This window comes from Megascapheus bottae, chromosome 5 (genome assembly GCF_031878675.1).
Source record: "Megascapheus bottae isolate mThoBot1 chromosome 5, mThoBot2.hap1, whole genome shotgun sequence".
In the NCBI taxonomy this organism is placed as follows: Eukaryota; Metazoa; Chordata; class Mammalia; order Rodentia; family Geomyidae; genus Megascapheus; species Megascapheus bottae.
This window is the reverse complement of record NC_143513.1, coordinates 53,891,352-53,913,421: the sequence shown is the minus strand read 5'-3', so window position 1 is coordinate 53,913,421 and position 22,070 is coordinate 53,891,352. Positions and strand designations below refer to the sequence as shown.

General features: G+C 37.1%; 1 protein-coding gene and 1 non-coding gene across 8 annotated transcripts in view; one reads left to right on the top strand and one right to left on the bottom strand.

Moving 5' to 3' along the window:
* The window catches only part of Ica1 (islet cell autoantigen 1), a 142,877-nt gene that overhangs the window by 75,165 nt on the left and 45,642 nt on the right, over positions 1-22,070 (top strand). The window lies entirely within an intron of this gene.
* Positions 14,163-14,290, bottom strand: LOC150063419 (small nucleolar RNA SNORA30/SNORA37 family). The gene has a single exon (XR_016535754.1). It is a non-coding gene; the product is annotated as a small nucleolar RNA SNORA30/SNORA37 family (small nucleolar RNA).

Below are 22,070 nucleotides of genomic sequence, written 5' to 3'. Positions count from 1 at the left end.
CTCAGTTTGCAAATCCATTAATCACCCTGGATTTAAATTACATCATCTGTCAAACAATAGGATTGGTGAAAATTAGTTATAAGCCTTCTTCTAATATGACTCCAAGTGATCAAGGCTCCTTAGCCTCATACGTTCATACATCCATAGGTATTTTACTCAGTGCCTCTGCATTATGGCAGGTTCTTGAGTCTACTGTTGGGGATGCAGTCAAAGAATTCCAACTCAGAAGGAGCTCAACTTTGGGGGTAAGGGGAGGAGGCATGTCTAAGCCAAATGCTTATAACATAAACGCTGCTGTTGAAATAAGCACTGAGGTTACAAAAGCTGCTCTGAGGATTGATGGAAGAGGTAACATTGGTTAAGATACCTTGTACTCATGAACACACTGTTATACTGAAAAACGTAACAAGTGAAATACAACTCTAGAAAGGAAGACTTCAGAGAGTGACATTTGAAGCAGATATAGGTGATCTGAGAAGAAAGTGCCTCTCTGGCTTACTCACACTGATTCCTGATTTAGTTATCTACCCTTCTCAATGATCTGAGAAACCAGTCTTCAATGTCTGTTGTTCTTTGTGTTTTGATTACTTATACACTACTTTAGCTCTTCTTCCAGACTGAGTGTGATTCAGCCAAGTATTTTCTGTAGCATTGTCTTACATGTCTTATTGTTTCCCATGAACAAAACCCTATGTATATGATGTTTAACACTACAGATGCCATCAATATGTAAACATATTATAATATATCGCATATTATATTAATAAGTAACATAATTATATTACATTGCTTAATCCTGACAATAGCCTTGAAAGATCCCGTGGTTCTGTTTACCAACCTGGAAATTAAGACTAGAATCAAATGATTTTTCCCTAATTACAGAGTCAGCAATTATGAGCATTTGTGCCCAAATTTCTTTTCTTAAAGTCGCCTACTGTTCCCAGTATATATGTTCTTTCTATGAAAGAAAAAACACTAATCTTAAATTATATCCAGCAATGTTTCTGGTATCCTTTATGAAATGTTAAGACTATTATTTCCTTCCCTTCCCCAATGCAGCATTCAAAAAAAATCACCCCTAGGAAAAGTGTTTTAATGAGACTTCCTAGGAAGGGATGCACTGTAAAACAAAAGTGTTCTTGTAACTCAGTTTTGAGAAAGGTAAAAACTACTGTGGTTTAAAGTACACTTCAGAAAGTCTCTTCAAAACACTCCTGTATTTGAACTCTGTTCATAGTTTTTTTTTTAACAGTTTAGACAAAACTGTTGGAAAGCTCAAACAATTTCCTTCAAGCTGAGACCAGTGTGTGTGTGTGTGTGTGTGTGTGTGTGTGTGTGTGTGTGTGTGTGTGTGTGTACATACATACAGCTCTTGACTGTTTCATAGCTCCCTTCCTCCCTCCATTTATGTGTATTGGTGACAGTGGGTACAAACAGTCTGAAAGTGTATGCATATATCATAACATCTAAACTTAATATATTGTGGAATATTTAATAACCATTATGAAGAAGGTAGGTAAGAATTAAAAGGGTTTAATTTCCTAGAAAGAAATGGAAATGTGTTTGTTTATTAGTTCATTAGTGTTAACCTTTTTCCTCTAGGTGGCTGATTCTCAAACTATAGCATTAAGTAGAATCATCAGAGTTTTTAAAAACATTGAGAAACCAGTCGTAGCTCTTAATTAATCAGATCTAAGAAATTATATTTCTATCAAGCTCCCAGGGGTCCCAGAGGTTGATAGTACAGGAAGAACACTCATTCATCAATGAAAAATAGATGAATAGGTAGGTAGGTGGGTGTTTGGATAGATGGAGAGATGGAAGGATGGATGGGTAGGAAGGTGGATACATTAAAACTATTGATTAAACAGTTTGCAAATCTATTCTACACTTTATATAGTAGTCACAATCCTATATTCACTTAATATAAATTCAGCTAAATATAAAAGCTAAAAGTCATTTAAAATTGAGACTCAAATAATTGCATAGATATTCTTGCCTCTCATACTATTATTTAAGTCTGAATTGAACTGACTTTTTCATTGGTTAAGATTCTTTGGATTAAATTTTGATTAGAAATCTTTTCCATTATCTCGTTTCCTTTTCTATCAAATCTTAAAAAATATATTTTTTATTAAAGAATTTATTAACGTTGATTTTTACATCATATTTCAAATGACGTGTTTAACGAACAAGTATTCAAGAAGGGAATCTCTATATACAATCACTGGCACTTAGATTTTAGAACATAATCATAATTAGGCTGAGGGTTTGTATGTCATAGATACATATTAATCTATGTAATAAAACATTATGTCTATAGAGTCATAAGTTTTTGTGTCTAGGTAGTTGTGTTTATATTTCCAGTACCATGTCCATAGCATTGGGTATGCAACTTTTGAGTCCTCGCTCTTGTACTGTTTAGATCTACTAGCCACATATTAAGGATACCAGGCGCCTTTTGTTCCTTTGGTCTTGAGTTGTCTCACTCAACATGATTCACTCTAGATTCATTTAGCCCAAAATAGTGTGAAATATACTTTACACATTTCCCCATTCTGTACTGCTGGATATATATTTAACACACAATGGATTTTAATCCACAATAGGTCATTAGACATTATTTCAAGTATGAATTCTTTCTCTAATCCTAAATGTATTTTAAAGGGATTATTTCTAAGTGTCCTGGGAAGAGAAAAGGCTATCTTGTGATTTTTAATTGTGACATGTTCCCTAAGGAATACGGTTAAAACAAATCCACTCCCTCCACCCTCCTATCTGGGGCTGTTTCATTTCTTAACAAAATGACCTGTCATGAATTCAACTGTTGCTGTGAGTAGAGAGTGGAACCCTTTCTATGCTGAGCACATTGCATCTCTCTGATAAAAGAAAAAATACAGCTGCAGCAGAAGGTGGTGTGCTTGCCCTTTTCTAGTCCTTCCAGACTAGAGTAATACACGTCTATAGCTTAAGCGCCCCCCCCATTATTTTGCAGGGACAGAACAAGATATACATTACTCTTAGGAAATGCAAGCATTCAAAGTGCACTTGAGGACTTTCCTGTTGGACTGGGTACCACATTTCCAGTCAGGAGGCTCAGTGATCATGACCTTGATTGTGGAAGTTAAAAGCTCATTGATTTCTATGTACAGAAGATGCTAGCAAATAAACTCTTTTTTCTCAATGAGAACATCTTAATAAACACAACTTTGTTAGTAAATCATATATCATATGTTTATGTAAATTCTATACTGTTAATACATTTTTGTATGTACCTATATCTCATCCTCCTATAAATTTAAAATGTTCTTGAGAATAAAGATCATGCCTGAGTTATTTTACTCTCACAGCTACTGATACAGAGATGAATCACTGACCTCCATGATGTTAAATACAGAATCTTGCACATAATTCCAAATAATTGCATGAAGCATTATGGCATTAAAGATGTTCTCAAATATACTCTCTTATTTATCTTAATTTCTCAAGTTCTAATAACAAAAATCAGAGAGGCTAAATAATTGTCCCAGGGTTACAAGGCTAAAAAGTGTCAGATCCAGGCACAGAACACAGGCTTTTTAACCTCAGGTTGCCTTCTCTTCCTACGATACCACAGTGAAGAAGTTGATGCCTGTTTGTTGGCTGAATGTGTGATGTTCTATCAAAACTACCCTCTCTGCAGAAACTGTCACTTTCATATCTCCTATTGGAGTCTGTTCTGATATGGATATGTTATTCAATTTTGGAGATAAGACTATGTCTGTAGATGAGGTTAAAAACTGCCTTTAAGGGTACCAATATTTGAGAGAAAGAGTCTGCAAAGTGATATTTAACAGTTAAGGTAGAATCCTTCCCTCTAGAAACACACATAAGTTTAGGTATCTGTATCTACTTGACCATTGCTAAGCTTTGTTTTACCCCCAGCACTTTGAAGATGCAGATATAAAAAGTAAATCTAACTGAATTTTAAAATCAGTGTGTTTAGTTACAGCTTCTTAAGTCTGTCTCTTCTTTATTATGCTGCTGTATTGAGTGAAGTTGTAGAGAATGTATGGACATAATGGCCCCTGTCAGTATTTTAGGAGGCTGAAGGAGAAGGATGATGAGTTTGAGATCAGTTTTAATGCCCTGTCTTTAGAAAAAGGGCGGGAGGGGGGGCGGAACAGGAATTTGGCCTATTGGTAGAGTGCTTGCCTAGCATGCACCAAGACCCAGTTTCGATTCCTTGGTACCACATACATAGAAAAAGCTGGAAGTGGTTCTGTGGCTCAAGTGGCCTTAAGAAAAGCCCAAGGACAGTGCTCAGGCCCTGAGTTCAAGCCCCATGACTGGCAAAAAAAAAAAGGACAGAAAGAAAGAAAGAAAGAAAGAAAGAAAGAAAGAAAGAAAGAAAAAGAAAGAGAGAGAGAAAAACGTATGGTTAAAGGTTCCAGTATTTTCATGATTGTACTATGGAAAACTGGGGAAATGCCATTACAAGTGCCTGTTCTTTTTTCCACTTGGAAACTGGACCCTAAAAACATTCAGTGATAAAAGCAAAAATTAGGGGATATGCCACCAGAGGATATGATCTCCCTATGGGGAGATAGTCATTTTTATTGTATTTTATTGTTGCGATAATGTATAAAGGGATTACAGTCACATTCTCAGGTAATGGATGCATTATTTCTCGGACCTTAATACCCCTTATCATGTTTTTGTCCCCCTTTCCCTCCCTCCACCTCCTCCCAATCAGCTTGTATTTCCTCCCTTCCTCCCCTATTTCAAATAAAAAAATTTATATACAATATACCAGGTAACAAAGTCAGATATAGTAACCGCATGAGAGTAACCATAAGTAGGAAAAAAGAGAAAAGAAATAACTACATAAAGTACATTCAGAACAACAAGCACAAAGGTAAACCACTTGTTTCAATATCCTAGATTTCATTTTGTTTAGTCTCATCCTGTATGACCGTATGTTCATAGCTTTAGAGCTGTTTGATCCTCTATTAGGAGAATCCTACATGTGTATTAATTATTACAAATGAGGGAAACCATGGAGCCTATGCTCCTTTCTTTGAGTTTGGATTACTTCACTTAATATGATTTTTTGCAAGTCTTTCCGTTTCCTTACAAATGGTGCAATGTCATTCTTTTTGATGGCAACATAAGTATAAGTGTGTAAGTGTGTAAGTACTACATCTTCTTGATTCAGTCATCTACTGAGGGGCATCTTGGTTGGTTCCATATCTTAGCTATGGTAAATAATGCTGCAATGAGCATCAAGATATTCATTTATATCAACCATCTTAGGGTAACTGTGGTTACTTTTTAAAAATAACTGTTCTTCAAAAGTGAATACATACAGCTGGTTCACACCTATAATCGTAGCCACTTGGGAGGCTTACATCCAGAGGATCACAGTTTAAAGCTACCCAAGGCAAGTGTGCCAAGATTCAACTTCTCAAAATAACTAGCAAAATCAGGGCTGGAGACATGACTTTAATTGTAGCACACCAAATATGTGAGCCAAAGCATGAGACCCTGAGTTCAAACTCTAATAACTACAAAAAATAGACCTACAGAATTCTGTAAATATGTTAATACTGAGTAGTATGAGGTAGGTGACATTAATATTTAGATGTAAATCTTATTAGAGTCTCAAAGTTGTTCATTAAGCACTGGTTTATATTCTTGGCCACACCTAAGAATACATCTAGCAAAAGAAATGACATGCATAGTAAAATATTGAAACATGGCTTAGAAAAATTCAACTTATGAGATAGAATGTACTATGTATATGACTTAGAAGACTACATCTTGCTATCAGTATCTTTCAAATTATTTGATAGGTAAATGCAATAACAATCAAAATCTTAATAGAAAATTCTCAAGATTTTTTTTTAAAAAAGTATGTAGCAGTGGGATATGGAAGAGCCATAGTAATCTTATAAAAACAAAACTGGAAAAGATGGAAGATTTACATGTCTCCCATCTAATGTAATTGAGGCAATGTGATATTGGCTAAAGGAAATCCAGCAGACCAATAGAAAAGACTAGATAATCCATAAATAGACTCACACTTAGGAAGTCACCTGGTTTACTTCATTAACATTAATGTAAATCATTAGAAGAAATGAAACAGCAATGAATTATCTGTATGTCTGTACAAAGAACAATGCACTTGGCCATTGTTTTATCATATATACAACTATCAGTTGAAAGGTTATAGATGTTTGAGCTGGGCAAGGTGGCTCACCCCTGTAATCCTAGCTATTCAGAAGGCTGAGATCTGAGGATGAAGGTTCAAAGTCAACCCAGGCACAAAAGAACCTGAGACTCTTATCCCCAATTAACCTCTAAAAAACGGGAAGTGAGGCTTGGCTCAAGAGGTAGAGAGGTAGCTTTGAGCTGAAGAGCTCAGGGATAATGCTGAGGCCCAGGGGTAGGGTGGTAGCCTTGAGCTGAAGAGCTCAGGGACAGCACCCAGGCCGAATTCAAGCCCCATGACCCCACCCAAATATATATATATATATACATATATATATATATATAATAGACTTTTAAGTCCAAAGACAAAACAAATACTTTAAGAAAACAGGTGACTAGCTGGGAATTTGGCCTAGTGGTAGAGTGCTTGCCTAGCATGCATGAAGACCCAGGTTCAATTCCTTGGTACCACATACATAGAAAAATGCTGGAAGTGGTGCTGAGGCTCAAGTGGTAGAGCTCTAACGTTGAGAAAGCATATTATCCTTTATGAAAATTAAGAAAAACTACTCATTAAAAGACACTGAGGGATGGAAGAATAGCCTAGTGGTACAGTGCACTCACCTAGCATGCATGAAGACCTGGGTTTGATTCCTTGGTACCTTATGCACAGAAAAAAAAGCCAGAATTGGTTCTATGGCCTAGCCTTGAGAAAAAGCCCAAGGACAGTGCCCAGGCCCTGAGTTCAAGCCCCAGGCCTGCCAAAGATTTAAAGAGTCTTCTCTGAAGAAGAAATAAGAATGGCCTATAGACATATGAAGAAATGCTCAACATCTCTGGCCATAAAAGAAATGCAAATCGAAACCACTCTTAAGATTCCACCTCACTCCAATTAGAATGGCCATGACCAAGAAATCTAATAATAACAAATGCTGGCGGAGATGTGGCCAGGGGTTTGTTGGTGGGAGTGCAAACTCGTTCAACCACCATGGAAAGCAGTATGGCAGTTCCTCAAAATACGTAACATAGAGCTCCCCTATGACACAGCAATTCCACTACTTGGCATTTACCCAATCATCCAGAAATAAGGACATACTAAATCCACTAGCACAGCGATGTTCATTGCAGCACTATTTACCATAACAAAGACATGGAACCAACCCAGATGCCCCTCAGTTGATGAGTAGATCAACAAGACGTGGTATTTATACACAACGGAATTCTATGCTGCTGTCAGAAAGAATGACATCGTCCCATTTGTAAGGAAATGGAAAGACTTAGAAAAAATCATATTAAGTGAAGTAAGCCAGACTCAAAGGAACATAGGCTCAATGGTTTCCCTCATTGGTCACAATCAGTATAAATCTTGGGCTCTCCTAGCAGAGATTTACAATAGAACAAAATCTAGACACATAAGGCCATATAGAATGATGCTAAATGAAAGGACCTACAGGATATAGAAACAGAAGCCATATAATGAGTGATTGTTGTCCTTAATGTACTTTATCTCTCATCTCTTTTGCTGTCCTTTGATTATCTCATATTGTTACGGTATTTTACCTTGTTATCTGATATATTGGATATGCGTGTATTTGGTTATTTGAAATAGGATAGGGAAGGGGGGAAAACAAGATGAGGGGTGGGGTGGGGGAGGGAAATGGGGACCAAGACATAAGAAAGGGTATCAATGCGGGGGAGGGAAATGGGGACCAAGACATGAGAAAGGGTATCAATGTTTGTGAAGCAATGCACCTTCTATCTGGTGAATATAAAGTAACCCTTCTATTAATTATGATAAAAATATAAGGAAACAAAAAAGACACTGAGGGCTGGGAGTGTAGCCCAGTGGTAGAGTGCTTGCCTCTCATGCAAGAAGCCCTGGGTTCGGTACCATACACACAGAGAAAAAGCCAGAAGTGATACTGTAACTCAAATGGCAGAGCATTAGCCTTGAGCAAAAAAGGGCAGTGTTCAGGTCCTGAGTTTAAGCCCCAGGGCTGGCAAAAAAAAAAAAAAAAGACACTGAGAAGTAAGTGCAAAGACTGAAGATAGGATGAGGATATCTTTGACATGTTTATCCAACAATGAACTTGTATCCAGAAAATCTCAAGTTCCACAAATCAGGGGAAATAAGGAATTGCTGACTATTTAATCAGAGAATATGCAAAGAGCACTTGACAAGAAGATCCTGAAATTATCAAAGTGAATATTTAAAAGTATTTTGTCGATGGGGCCGAGAGTTTGGCCTAGTGGTAGAGTGCTTGCCTAGCATGCACGAGGACCCGGGTTCGATTCCTCGGTACCACATACTTAGAAAAAAGCCGGAAGTGGTGCTGAGACTCAAGTGGTAGATCTCTAGCCTTCAGAAAGTCCAAGGACAGTGCTCAGGCCCTGAGCTCAATCCCAGGACTGGCAAAAAAAAAAAAAAGTATTTTGTCTCAGTCATCAAGAGAGTGGTAATTAAAATTCACTAATGGTTAGAATTAAAAGCGCTAGCAATAACAGGGTTAATAAGGGCATGGAGCAACTAGAATTATCATACATTGATGGTAGGAGTGTAAACTAGTAGAACTGCTTCAGAAAACTGTTTAACATCACCTACTAATGTAATATTATTGAGCATATACCTAAGTATGAATGTCCATGTAACATTTATAATACTCACAGCAGCATTACAAATAATTACCCCAAGTAGAAATAAACAGTGTCCATAAATAGTCAAATGGATGAATTAGTTCATTTGATAGGGTGCTAAACAACAGTTTAAAAGATTATCACCTTGCCATACTATAGATGAATATTATAGGCATGATGTTGAGTGAAAGAAATTAGATATCATGAAGTATATACTATATGATTTCACTTAGATGACATTCAAATTCAAGCAAACTCAGGTGACAGGAGCAAAGATATGTTTGTTTTTAAGGAGATTCTTACTGAAAATGATGGGAGTGATATATTTTGGGGATGGCTGGTATGTGAATAAAACATATTTAAAGCTTGAATGTGGTAGTGTGTGTATTTATAGAAAAATGCATAAATAAAGCAGTAAAAAAGATGAGTATAAGGAGCTATAAGGAAGGTATAAAGTCTTCAAATAGGCATAAAAGATGTCACAGAGTAAAAAGAGTGTTAGAAGCATGATTATTCAAAGGACTTTGAAAAGAAAAAGATGTGTAACCGGAGTTGTTTTTGTTGTCTACAAACAACAAACATCTCCAATGTTTTTATTTGCTTCATCATTTCAAATATATGTGTTTTCTGGTCTTTAAACATCAGGAGGTCTTTTCCTTGGAAAAATGTAAGAAATGAAAAACCACTGTCCAACACTTAGCATGTGGAAACCAGTTTGAGAGACTGAAATAACACTAAGAACAACAAAAGTTCACTAGAGAATCAAGGAGGCCTTCTCAATTCTAATGATTGCAGTAAAAGAAAACACTAAAGAAATTTCTGGCAGTTTTAAGGTTTTTCAGTTTCATCCAGCCACGTCCATCCCAATAGTCATATAACTTTGTAAAATTCAATGGCATTAAAATAAATTGAGAAAATTTCTTCAGTACTTCAGAAACACTTGGTATTGTTGTTAGCATTCTTGCTGATGATTAGATTGATACTGGAAATAAATCTTTGAATAGTTGCCAGTTTTCTGTGGTATTGTTTGTATCTTGAAGCATAAGTCATTTACATTGATAGAATAATTGGCTAAGTTATGGTACAAAGAACCACATTCCATGGTTTAATCCAATAGAAATTTTTACTTTTGTGCATAGCCCTGCACTGGTATTCATTTTGGTGAGGTGGCTTTCCTCCAGGAAGTCATTTAGAGTCTCGGTCTTTAAAGCCTATCTTCCATTGTTCCCTGGCTGTAGCCATCCCAGTGGATCTGGAAGGAAAAGAGCATGCTGGCACATGTGTAGAAAAGGTCTTCTGGAGCTGGGAGGCAGTGGCTCACACCCGTAATCCTAGCTACTCAGGAGGCTGAGATCTGAGAATCGAGGTTCAAACCCATCCCAGGCACATAAGGACCGGAGACCCTTATTTCCAGTTAATCAATAGAAAACTGGAAGTGGCACTGTGGTTCAAGGGGTAGGGAAGTAGCCTTGAGCTGCAGAGCTCAGGGACAGCGCCAGGCCCAGAGTTCAAGCCCCACAACGGACAAAAAAAAATCTTCTGGCTACATCTGGCTAATATTTTTTTGTTTTTATTTTGACTGTTATAGAATAGCAGATCTAGAGCAAACGTACCTAGTAATTCCCCACAGGAAGGAGCAAAGAAAGACTACAGCAGTATATCAGATCTTCATCACAAAAAATGCTTCACAGATTTAAATTAGTGGGAAATTGAAGCCATGGAGCTAGCTTCCTTCTCAATATACAATTACTGTGGCAGTCATTTGTTTAAAAAAAAAAAATCTCCCATGCCGGGAGTTTGGCCTAGTGGTAGAGTGCTTGCCTAGCATGCACGAAGACCCGGGTTCGATTCCTCGGTACCACATACTTAGAAAAAAGCCGGAAGTGGTGCTGAGACTCAAGTGGTAGAGCTCTAGCCTTCAGAAAGTCCAAGGACAGTGCTCAGGCCCTGAGCTCAAGCCCAGGACTGGCACCAAAAAAAAAAAAAAAAAAATCTCCCACACCAAATAACAGAATGTCATTTATCAGACTAGAGAAATAAATGCTTTAGACCCAAAGCTCAGGATGGTGAGTATTACTGTGTATCAAGTTAAAACTATTTGATTTGCATTTTTAGTACCTCCTGTCAGTACAGGAGCAACAAAATCAAGGTGTGGTTCTTTTACTGAAAGCAGTGACTGAACAAGGTGAAAAGGAAGTGAAGGTTTATAATGAGGTGCAGTGGGAGTATAAATTGATATCGAAGGGCCAATGAAGAACAAAAATGTGACATCAAAAGCCATGAAAATGTAGGGAGTGAACTCCCCTTTAGGAGTTTGGAAGTTGCATGTAGTTTAGTTTTGTTGGAGAGGGAAGGGAGGGAGGGAAGAAGAGAAGGAAGGAGGGAGAAGGGAGGGAGGGAAGGAGGGAGGGAGGGAAAAAAATGCAGAAGAAGGCAGATAAGTGGGCCAGGGAAGTTGATGAAGGATATGTGCTCAGAGTTCTGTGCCCAAGTTTGCCTGTGATGACTGGGGAACACTTAGAACTGTTCATGTAACCCACTCATTCCAGCTGCTGCCGAGCACCCACTTCAGCTCCACTTTGCAAATCAAGGGCAGCAGCCTGAATCTCATCAAGGAAAAAGCCCCATTCGTTCTGTACAGAGCACTAAACTGAATAAACACTGCTCACCACTCATCCTGCCAATCAGTTTGCATATTACTTTGTTGGGCGATTTGTGTATATGAGTTATAGTTGCTTACAGTGACTGGTCATTAATAAGTATAATAAAAGTGTACAGCAATGTGAAATACAGCTTGCATACCCAAGAGACAAATTCTGCAGGCTTTCTCAAGAATAAATTATGAAATAATATCAAACAAAGGATATGATTATATAGTTTTAAACCCACAATATAATATAATAATATAAATGGGGTAAAAGTACAATTTTGTACACTTTGGCCATCAGCTGATATATGTGCTTTTTAAATTTTTTTTTTATTTTGGTTGGTCATGGGGCTTGAATTCTGGGCTTCCGTGCTGTCCCTGAGCTGAAGAGCTCAAGGCTAGCAGTCTACCATTTGAGACACAGCACCAACTGCCAGTTTTCTGGTGGTTCATTGGAGATAAGAGTCCCAGGGACTTTCATTCCCCAGGCTGGCCTTGAATCACAATCCTCAGATCTTAGCCTCCTGAGTAGCTAGAATGACAGGAGTAAGCCACTGGCACCAGGCCTATATATGCTTTAAAGATGAGAAAGACATTGCTAAAGTCATGCCCTGGGCTCTTGTCTTGTGACCTATGTTGATACTTCCATTAGTGACCCAAAAGAGGAAGTGAATCTAGTCAGTTAAATTTCTGATAAAGAATTGATTTCTTAAGTTAAAAACAGAAAATAAGAAAAACAATTCACCAGCTGAGTAAACATTAACGTTAGGAATGTGATTGCTGACTAAATCTGAGAGGTATCTTCACGCTGTAATACAAATTATGTTGTCAAGAATAATTTTAACTATTTATTTCAATTTGAATTTGAAAGTAGATCTTTTGTTCTACAAAATAGATACAATTAGTGAATAATTATTTGTATTTTAAAACAAAAAGCTGGAGTCACAAACTTTATTAGTATATAATACTTGCACAAGGAGTTTCATTGCACTTTAATTTGGACAAGTTTAGAAATCACAAACTTTTCGATGTATTAGAATGTGTTTTTCTGAAATACTTTCTACACTTACTATGACGATAAGGCTGGCCTCCTCCAATGAATAGGGAAGTGTTCACTCCTCATCTACTTCCTTAAGAGTTAGTGAGGAATTGGTATTACATTTTTCCACTGGTTATTAGTACATTTCCTCATATGGGACCAGAATTTCCTTTTTGGAAAGTTTTAAATTATAGATCAGGTATGGTAATAGGTGTATGGCTGTCATGTTCCTTGTTTCTATTGAGTAAGTTTTGTAGTTTGTATAGTTCAGGATTTATCTATTTCATCTAAATTATCAATTTTGTCAGCTTGAAGTTGTTCATAATATTTTCCTTTTAATAAAGTTATATGTTTGTGGTGTCCATAGTACTTTTTTATCTTGATATTAGTAATTTATATCTTCTCTCTTTTGCTGCTGATCAGTTGAATTAGATAGTATCAATTACATTTTTTTCAGAGGACCAGTGATTAATTTCTCTATTGTTTTCTGTTTACAATTTTATTTGTTCTGCTCTGAATTATTGCCTTCCTTCTACTAGCTCGGGTTTAATTTGCTATTTTCCTAACCTCCTAAGATAAACATTTATTGATTTAAGATCCTTGTCTTCTAATAGTATTATTTAGTGGTATAAATTTGCCTCCAAATAGTACTTTGGCTGTATTCCATTAACTATGATATATTGAGTTTTCCCTACATTCACTTTAAAATAGACTTTAATTTCCCTTGTGATGTCTTTTCTTGACCTATGTGTTATTTGTGTAGACATTTTTTAATTTCCAAATTTAGGATATCTGCCAGACATATATTTGTAATTGATTTATAGGGTACACATTTTATTGTTAGCTAGAAAATACTTTGCATACTTTCAACTTTTGAAAATTTAGAGTACTGGTAGTACAGTTCATAGGCCTTGGGTTTGATCCTCACCACTACAAAAAAAAATAATTTACTTAGGCCTGCTTTTTGGAGTTAAGCATTGAATATTTTGTGTGCCCTTGAAAAAAGTATATTCTGTCACTGAATGGAGCATTGTGAAAAATAGATCAAGGTAGCCAACAGTCTTCAATAGCCTTGTTGATTTGTCTACTTTATCAAGCAACTATTGAACAAAGAGTGTTGAAATCACCAACTATTATTACAGATATATCTATTTTTCCTAGTAGTCCTTGCTTCATGTATTCTGATACTGTTAGTTGTAGACAAAATTTGGTAAAAACCTTTCCATAAAACAATGTTATTATAGTTATTATTAATTATTCCTCTTTGTTTCTGGTAATATTCTTCATTCTGAATTATGTTTTATTTTGCCTAGTATTATGATAGTGTAGCTTAGTGGTAGAGTGCTTGGCTAGCATGCACAAAGCCCTGAGTTCAATTCCTTGGTACCACATACATCGAAAAAATTGGAAATGGTGCTCAAGTGGTAGAGGAAGGACAGTGCTCAGGCCCTGAGTACAAGCCCCAGGACTGAAAGCTGTTGAATGTTTACACTTTAAATGACTAGATTGTACTGCTCTGCACTTGTTAAAATACTACCAAGTAGAGGTAGGTACTAGTAGTGGCTCACACCTGTAATTCTAGCTACTCAAGCAGTTGAAATCTGTTCAAAATGTGATACCAACCTGGGTAGAAGAATTTTTTTTTTTTGTCTCTGTCCCATTGAGTGACAGCTGCCGCTGTACAATACTAGGGCGAGGATGCAGTCAAGGATTTTTCTTTAAGCACCAGCTACCAAATCCTAACCCCATTTCCCAAGGGAGGACCTTGAAAGTACTAGGGTAGAAGAATTCTTTGCACTCCATCTCCAAAATAAACAACAAAATGCAGAGATTTTAAAACTAATAATTCAATTTAACTATCATAAGATGAAAGATAATATTACAAAATTTAGAAATTATATTTCTAAATTATATTTTCTGAATTTCTAAATAATTGGCAATTAAAATTTTAAGAAATTACAACAACATCAAAAATATGAGATCCTCAAGCAATAAATTTAACAAAGTAAGATCTGTGTATTAAAGTCAATAAAAAAAAATCTTGCGGGAGAAAGGAGTTGTTGAGAGAAAGTGGGAGAAAGTTGATCCTAATGTCTTGAGGATCTTATTGCAATTGACAAGCTCACTATAACATTTTGTATAAGGGATTAGATCAAATCAGGAGCCCAGTGCTGGTAGCTCATGCCTGTAATGCTAGCTAAAGCTGATATCTGAAGATCAAAATTTGAAGCCAGCCACAGCAGGAGAGTCCAGGAGACTCTTATCTCCAATTAACCACCAGCTGGAAATGGAGCTGTGGCTCACATAGTGGACTGCTAACCTTAAGCAGAAAAGCTCAGAGATATCACTCAGGCCCTGAATTGAAGACCCAGGACCTGTACACACAGAAACAGAAAGAACTTGATCAGGATATCCCTCAGTAATAGAACACATGGCTTGCCATTCTGAGGCACACACTGACCTCAAAAAGAACAAAATGAGGGCCAGGAGATTGGTCTAATGGTACAGTGCTTGCCTAGCATGCACGAAGACCCGGGTTGGATGCCATGATACCACATACATAGAAAAAGCTGGAAGTGGTGCTGTGACTCAAGTGGTAGAGTGCTAGCCTTGAGATAGCCCAAGGAAAGTTCAAGGACAGTGCTCAGGCTCTGAGTTCAAGCCCCAGGACTGCCAAAAAAAACCAATAGGACTTAACATTCTTGATATCAAATTATTGAAGGTGGAAATAGTTGTGTGGTATTAGTAGAATGGTAGACATGAACAACAAAATACAGTAATAAAATAGAAAAATCTAGAAGTAAACTCACATCTGCAGGACTTACTGATTTTTGCTATAAATGCCAAGGTAATAAAATGGGTGATTAAATCATTTTTAAACAAATGTGCTGTAACCACTGAATATCCACAGGGGGTAAAGCAAAGTGAATCTGCACCATGTATAAAATATATTCCATATGCAAGATGAGCTTGAAATGATTACAGATTTAAATATAATAGCTAAACACATTGTTTCTAGAAAAAAAATAAAGGAAAACATCTTTTCCTTGAGTTAGAGGAAAGTTTGTTAAGACATAAAGAGCTTAAACCATAAAAGAAAAGCTGGGTAAACTGGACTCCATCAAAATTAGAACCCTTTTCTTTTCAAAGGACACTATTAAGTAAAACGAAAGGCCAGTTTCAGCCCTGAAGAAAATATTTCCAAATGTATGTCTTTCCAAATGGTTCACATTCAGCACATACAAAGAGCTCTTATAATTCAGCAATAAGAAGACAAAGCTAACAAAAATAGGCAAAAGATTTGAATAGACACATTACTAAAGTTATGTAAGAGGCAAAGAAGACATAAAAAGAAGTTTGACATTTTTAGTCATTAGAGAAATGCAAGTTAGAGTCACAATAGCTGTGACTGCATATCAACTAGAATGGCTAGAATTTACAAATGGAAAATACCAGTGGTAATGAGAATGTGGGACTATTGGAACTTGCATTCTTTATTGGTGGTGACGTAAAGTGTTCGTTATTTTGGAAAATTGTTTGGCAGTTTCTTATAAAGTTAAACATACACTTACTATCAGATTCAGCAGTCTATTCCTATCTACCTATCAGAAGTAAAAGGCATGTCCTTGTGAAGACTAGTGCTCAGACGTTTGTTTCATTTATTTAGAATAACTCCAAACTGGAAAGAATAGAAATGAATATATAGGTGACACTATACCCATCAATTTTGTTCTGCTCACATATTTTAAATAGTCACATTACTAGCCAGGCACCCATGGCTTACACTTGTAATGCCAGCTACTTAGGAGACTGAAACTGGAGAGATAATAGTTTGAAGCCAGCCTAAACAAAACAAAAAGTCCACCCAACCGTGTCTCCAGTTAACCAGCAAAAAACCCAGTTTGGAAACATGGTAGATCATCAGACAAACAAACAAGCAAGCCAAGCAGGTGTGAGTTCCTTGAATTCCAAATATCAGTTATATGAAACTCTGGAAAAGTCAAACCTAATCTACAGTACCAGAAAGCAAATTAGGAATTGGCTGATCCCTTAAGAATTTGGGGAAACAATTGAAATGCTCCAGGTCATAATTGTGAGAAGAGTAGCATGGTGGAATACATATTCCAAGAACTCATATGGTCATACACCTAAAATTGCAGCTCAGTGGAGCAGATTGAAAGATATGGTGATAACAGCATGATTTTTAAAAAAAATGAAAGAAAGAAAGAAAAAGGAAAACAGTGACAGCCTTACCTCCCAGGTCCCAATACACAGATACCGTCTCTGCATATTTTCCCCCAGAAAACAAGAGATCCTCTGACCACAGTGCACCAGAGGGAACATTGTGTGCACAGGCCTTACCTACAGGCCCTTTGCAAGAGATCTGATTCGAATTCTGTTTTACTTAAAAATCTCGCTAAGTCTTCATTTAAACTATGGCTAGCATTGTTGAACGGAGATCCTGAAACAGCTTCTAAGGATCTTGTGCAGGTCTTACTTAGGACACTGAGTCACTTGGTCAGTGTTAATCAATGAGCCTCTATTTGTAGGTGAGTGTAAAGAGCATGGATTGTTGGACCCAAGTCACAATGTCATTTTTATATACTAGATAAATATAGATCATTATTTCCTTTTCTCTAAAACAGGGATTTATCCCCAGCAAACGTTATGCCCTATAATAGGGAATATCGGATATGTGGAAAGGGTTTACAATAAATTTTAGAAAAGCTGGAATCACTGAAAAAGGAAATCTTACCAAAGGAATTCTTAGAGCCTCACCCAGGAATTTATAAGAAGGCAAAATTTACCACCTAGATTAATTCAGGTTGGGTTCATGTTTGTGTGATTTACTGAGGCCAAGGAAGGAGTTAATTAGAATCATCATGTGTCCATAGGAAGGGCAACTAGTTCCAAGAACTTGAGACACATTTCCTGTGCTTTTTCTGTGTATATTACCTTTATTCATATAGACCACCTTTCTTGCGTGTGCCAGTTCTGGGGTTTGAACTCAGGGACTGAGCACTATCCTTGGGCTTTCTTAAGGCTAGAACTCTACCACTAGAACAACATTACCACTTCTGGCTTTTTCTATGTATGTGGTACAGAGGAGTCAAACCATGGTCTTCGTGTATGCTAGGCAAGCACTTTGCCACTAGGCCAAACTCCTGGCCCCTATAGACGACCTTTCTTAACAAAAAACTCACAGGCCATAGGAGATGGATGAAGACTTCTTTCTCTTAAGTTCAGACATCCTAAGGACGAGTATGGATCACTGATCTTGGATCAGTGTCTTCCCCTGAGCCATCAACCATGGTGCATTGTGAATGCCTCACTTTGGGTTTCATGCCACATGCTGGGCTAGTCAGTGGAAGTGGCCTACAGTAAAGCATGCCTCCCCCCATTTTTAATTTTTTTAATTTAATTTTACTGTAAAGGTGATATACAGAGGGGTTGCAGTTTCAAAAGTGATGTAATATATTTCATTGCAAACTTTAAACCACATTTTTCAGGAGGAAGATAAAAGGAATATTTTTCCAAACATAAGTCAGACAGAAAGTGGTTCCTCAAGTCCATACTAGGGCACACACATGTTCCGTGCATAATTGTGTATAACTGTTTTGCATAATGCAGTAACAAAAATGCTCCTGACATCAGTGAACAAATGAAAACAGTAGGCTATTATATTAATTTTTGAAAAGACTCATTGGTCCCAAACAAAAAGCTCCTCTTTTAATACATTCAGATATCTGACCTTCTGTTTTCTAAGAGACTTAGATTGGCCAACTAAGATCCTCTTTTCATGGCCACTTCTGAAAAGGCAAAAGCAGTTGATATGTCTTATGATGCAAGCATTTTCCCAGAATGAAAATGTTGCCTCAGAAGGACAAAGGGAAAAACAGATCAAGTTAACAAGAGAGGAATATTAAGAGCTGTTGGGGAAGAAAGCCAAGAATTCTATTGTGATCGGAGGTGTCCACAAAGATTGGTGAAGTAGAATGTGCTAGTGGAAAGCGAGGTTTAGCTAATAACATTGGAGTTGGGCTGGTCAGCTACGTAGGAGTGAGTCAGCCTCTTTAACCCCCAACATTTAATCCTGCAATAGATTCTTTTTCATTTTTCAGCATCTAGCAACATAGTTTATTTAAATGTGCATGTCCCAGGTAGAGAGGATATTACAAATATTTTTATCTTTAATGGGCTCTTGTATTTTTGTATTTAATGGGCTTTTTCAGAGGTAAATTTGCATAAAATGACAATATGGAATTATAATATTTTGGTTGATCTAAAAAGCCTTTTTTATTTTAGAAGTTTTGCTTATTTATTTACTTATTTATTTTTTATTAAAGAATTTATTAACATTGATTTTTTATTAAAGAATTAACATTGATTTTTGCATCATATTTCAGATGATATGTTTAACAAACAAATATTCAAGAAGGGAATCTATATACAATCACTGGCACTTAGTTTTTAGAACATAATCAAAATTAGGCTAAGGGTTTGTATATCACAGATACATATTAATCTATGTAATAAAACATTGTCTGTAGAGTCATAGGTTTTTATGTCTATGTAGTTGTGTTTATATTTCCAATACCATGTCCATAGCATTGGGTATGCAAATATTGAGTCCTCTCTCTTGTACTGTTTGGATCTAATAGCACATACTAAGGATACCATGCGCCTTTTGTTCCTTTGGTCTTGTCTCAACATGATTCGCTCTAGATTCATCCACTTCCCTGCAAATGCCATTATTTTATCTTGTCTGTTGGCTAGGTAGAATTACATTGTATATATATATACCTCATTTTCTGTATCCATTCATCTGCAGTAGGGCATCTGGATTGTTTCCATCACCTGGCTATTGTGAATAGTGCAAAGCCTTTTTAAAATTTTTCATTTTATTTTTTATTGTTGGGCTAATAATGTATAGAGGGATTACAGTTACATTTGCCAGGTAGTGGATGGATTACTTCTCACACATTGATACCCCCCTCATGTTTTTACTTCTCACACACTGACGACCTCCTCTTGTGTTTTTGTCCCAATATCCTCCCCCCTCAACAGATTCTTTTTTAGTTCCTAAATATCTCTCAGATCAACACTCAAGTCTCCATATCTGGTGTCACCACTGATTTGTACAGCTATCATCATCTTCCTCCTTGACTCCAGATCTATCCTTATCTGCCTTTCCCTCTCTATTCCAGTCTATCTCCACACTGCTGAAAATAGGAACCTATTTTTCCCAGCTGAAAATAGGAACCTATCTCTTCTTGACTTAAAAACCTGCAATGTTTTTCTGCCGCTTCTAGGACAAAAACTAAAATCCTGAGTACATTAGTAAGTTCCTTCTTCAGGATGTGATCTGGCACTCCTACCCTAGCTCTTCTAATAGTATCTTCCTGCATGTTCTAACTGCTACCTACACTAGCCTACTGTCAGTTCTCCGCCTGTTATCCTCTGTTCCCAGAGCCTTTGCACACACTCCTCCCCATGTTGGATTAGTCTTTTCAGGCATGTTTCCTCAATCCTGCCCAGTCCTTGAAATGTTGGTTGAGCACCAAGTACTTGGAAAACCTCTGGATCAACTCTTGGTGAGGCTATATAGCTTTTCTTCTGGGTACCTCATTCAATCTGCAGTTATGCCTTCCCCAATATGAAAGTCTCTGCTGGACTATCTAATCTGTGAGGGCAAAGACTACCTCCAATTGTGCTACCAGCTACCAGCACAGACAAAAGACTCAGTAAATATTTGCCTAATGAATGAGTGGAGGAATCAGAGATATCTCCTGAGAGAAGATCTAAAACTAGGAGAACTGCTTTCACTTTATTTTGTTCAAAAAGGAAATAAAACACTTAAAAAACAAATGTAGAAGTAACTCTCTGATTATTTGGTTGCGGAGTAATATGAAGACTTTTCCCACTGGATGGGGATGCCAAGTTGAAGTAAGAAGATGAAGATTTTGGCTTCGCCCTAATAGTTCAAGTCGGGGTTGAGAGGTAGAATTTCAGGTTAGGAGGAACAAGTACTGAGAAATACCCTGTAGTTTTGGCAATTGAGACATTACTGCTTTCTCTGGTAAATGGAATTTTTGTGGCCTAGGGATGGCAAGACCCAGACTAAAGAGAGTTGAATATGTGCAGTCATTTCTTAGAGCTTGGGGAATAAAAAGAGAAAGGTGAGTTAACTGAAGTAAAATGAAGAAATGAACAAAGGGTGCATTTATTTGAGTGAAAAAAACATTCAAGAGCCTTGAAACCACAAGAGCTCCTCGAGATGTTTGTGTAATTGAATATAATTTATCTGGGATTGAGAGGAATAATAATCAAAACATTTTTCACTTAAGTCCATCTGGAGGCCTAGGAAATTATACTTTTGATGGTAGCCCGGGCTCAGCTGTGCCCTTGTTGTCTTGTCCTCAGGCTGCAGGCTGGGAGTGTGTTTTATAGAACAGGCATGGAGCACAAAATAGTAAATGAATTTCACTGTATTCAACATGCCCAACAGGATACCATCCTCCTTGGTTGGCAGGGAAAGGGATCAGCATTTGGAAACTCAGCAGTGCATTAAGTATTTTAATAATCATTGTTGACACACAAAACATATGGCCTTTCAGAGCTCACTGGGTCAAGTGCTGAAGTTGTCTTCTAAGGTTTCTAAAATTACCTTTTCCAACTTCAAACAAAATTTAATTAGGGCTTGCATCAAACTATATTCATTCAGGAATCTTATGTTATCAGCAAGTGAAATAAATTTTCTCCTAAGATATCATGGTATCAGTGGAAATAATCAGCTGATTATTTCAAAGTAAGAGAAAGATGAATTCGTATCTCTGCAAAAAATTACTTTGCAGTTCATGAGAAAAATCTAGAATTTATATAGCAGTACTCATCTTCTGTTTGCTTTGTAGTTCTCAGTCACACTTTAAGACTGTTCTTCAATACTGCCACTTCTCCGAGCCTTCATAGTATCTTTGCTTACTGTTTATATTATTTACCTGCAGCCATAATAACATGAAATAAGTAATACTGACAGGCAATGGCTTAAAACAGTAAGTATCTCTTTACTGCTCACAAGTCTACCATTAGCAGGGTGGCTCATATGTGTTGTTGGACAGCTCGGGAGCATTAAACATTATTAAATAGGATTTAATAACGGTAATAATGGTTGGTTCCCCCTATGACTGGGTCCTCCTCATGTCTGCACACATTTCTCACACCTGTTCCCTGGACCAGCCTGGACATATTCTCATGACCATCTGAGAAACTCAAGAGAAAAAGTAGAAACATGCGCATTTAAGCTTCCAATTGAGTCATATTTGTTAGCCTCGCAGAGGCCATAGCTAAACCACATGCTCATACTTAAATGTCAATCATCCTCAGAGACCTTCCCACCCTGCTACCAGCCTTAATCATCCACTGACTGATGCTCCTCTGCTCCTCCCTCTCAGCTTTCTTGTTACATTTTCCTGCAGTACAGATGCTGACTTGAATGTCCTCCTCAAGGTTAGGGGTCCTAATATCAAATGTGCATTCATTCTTAACTATTTATTGACC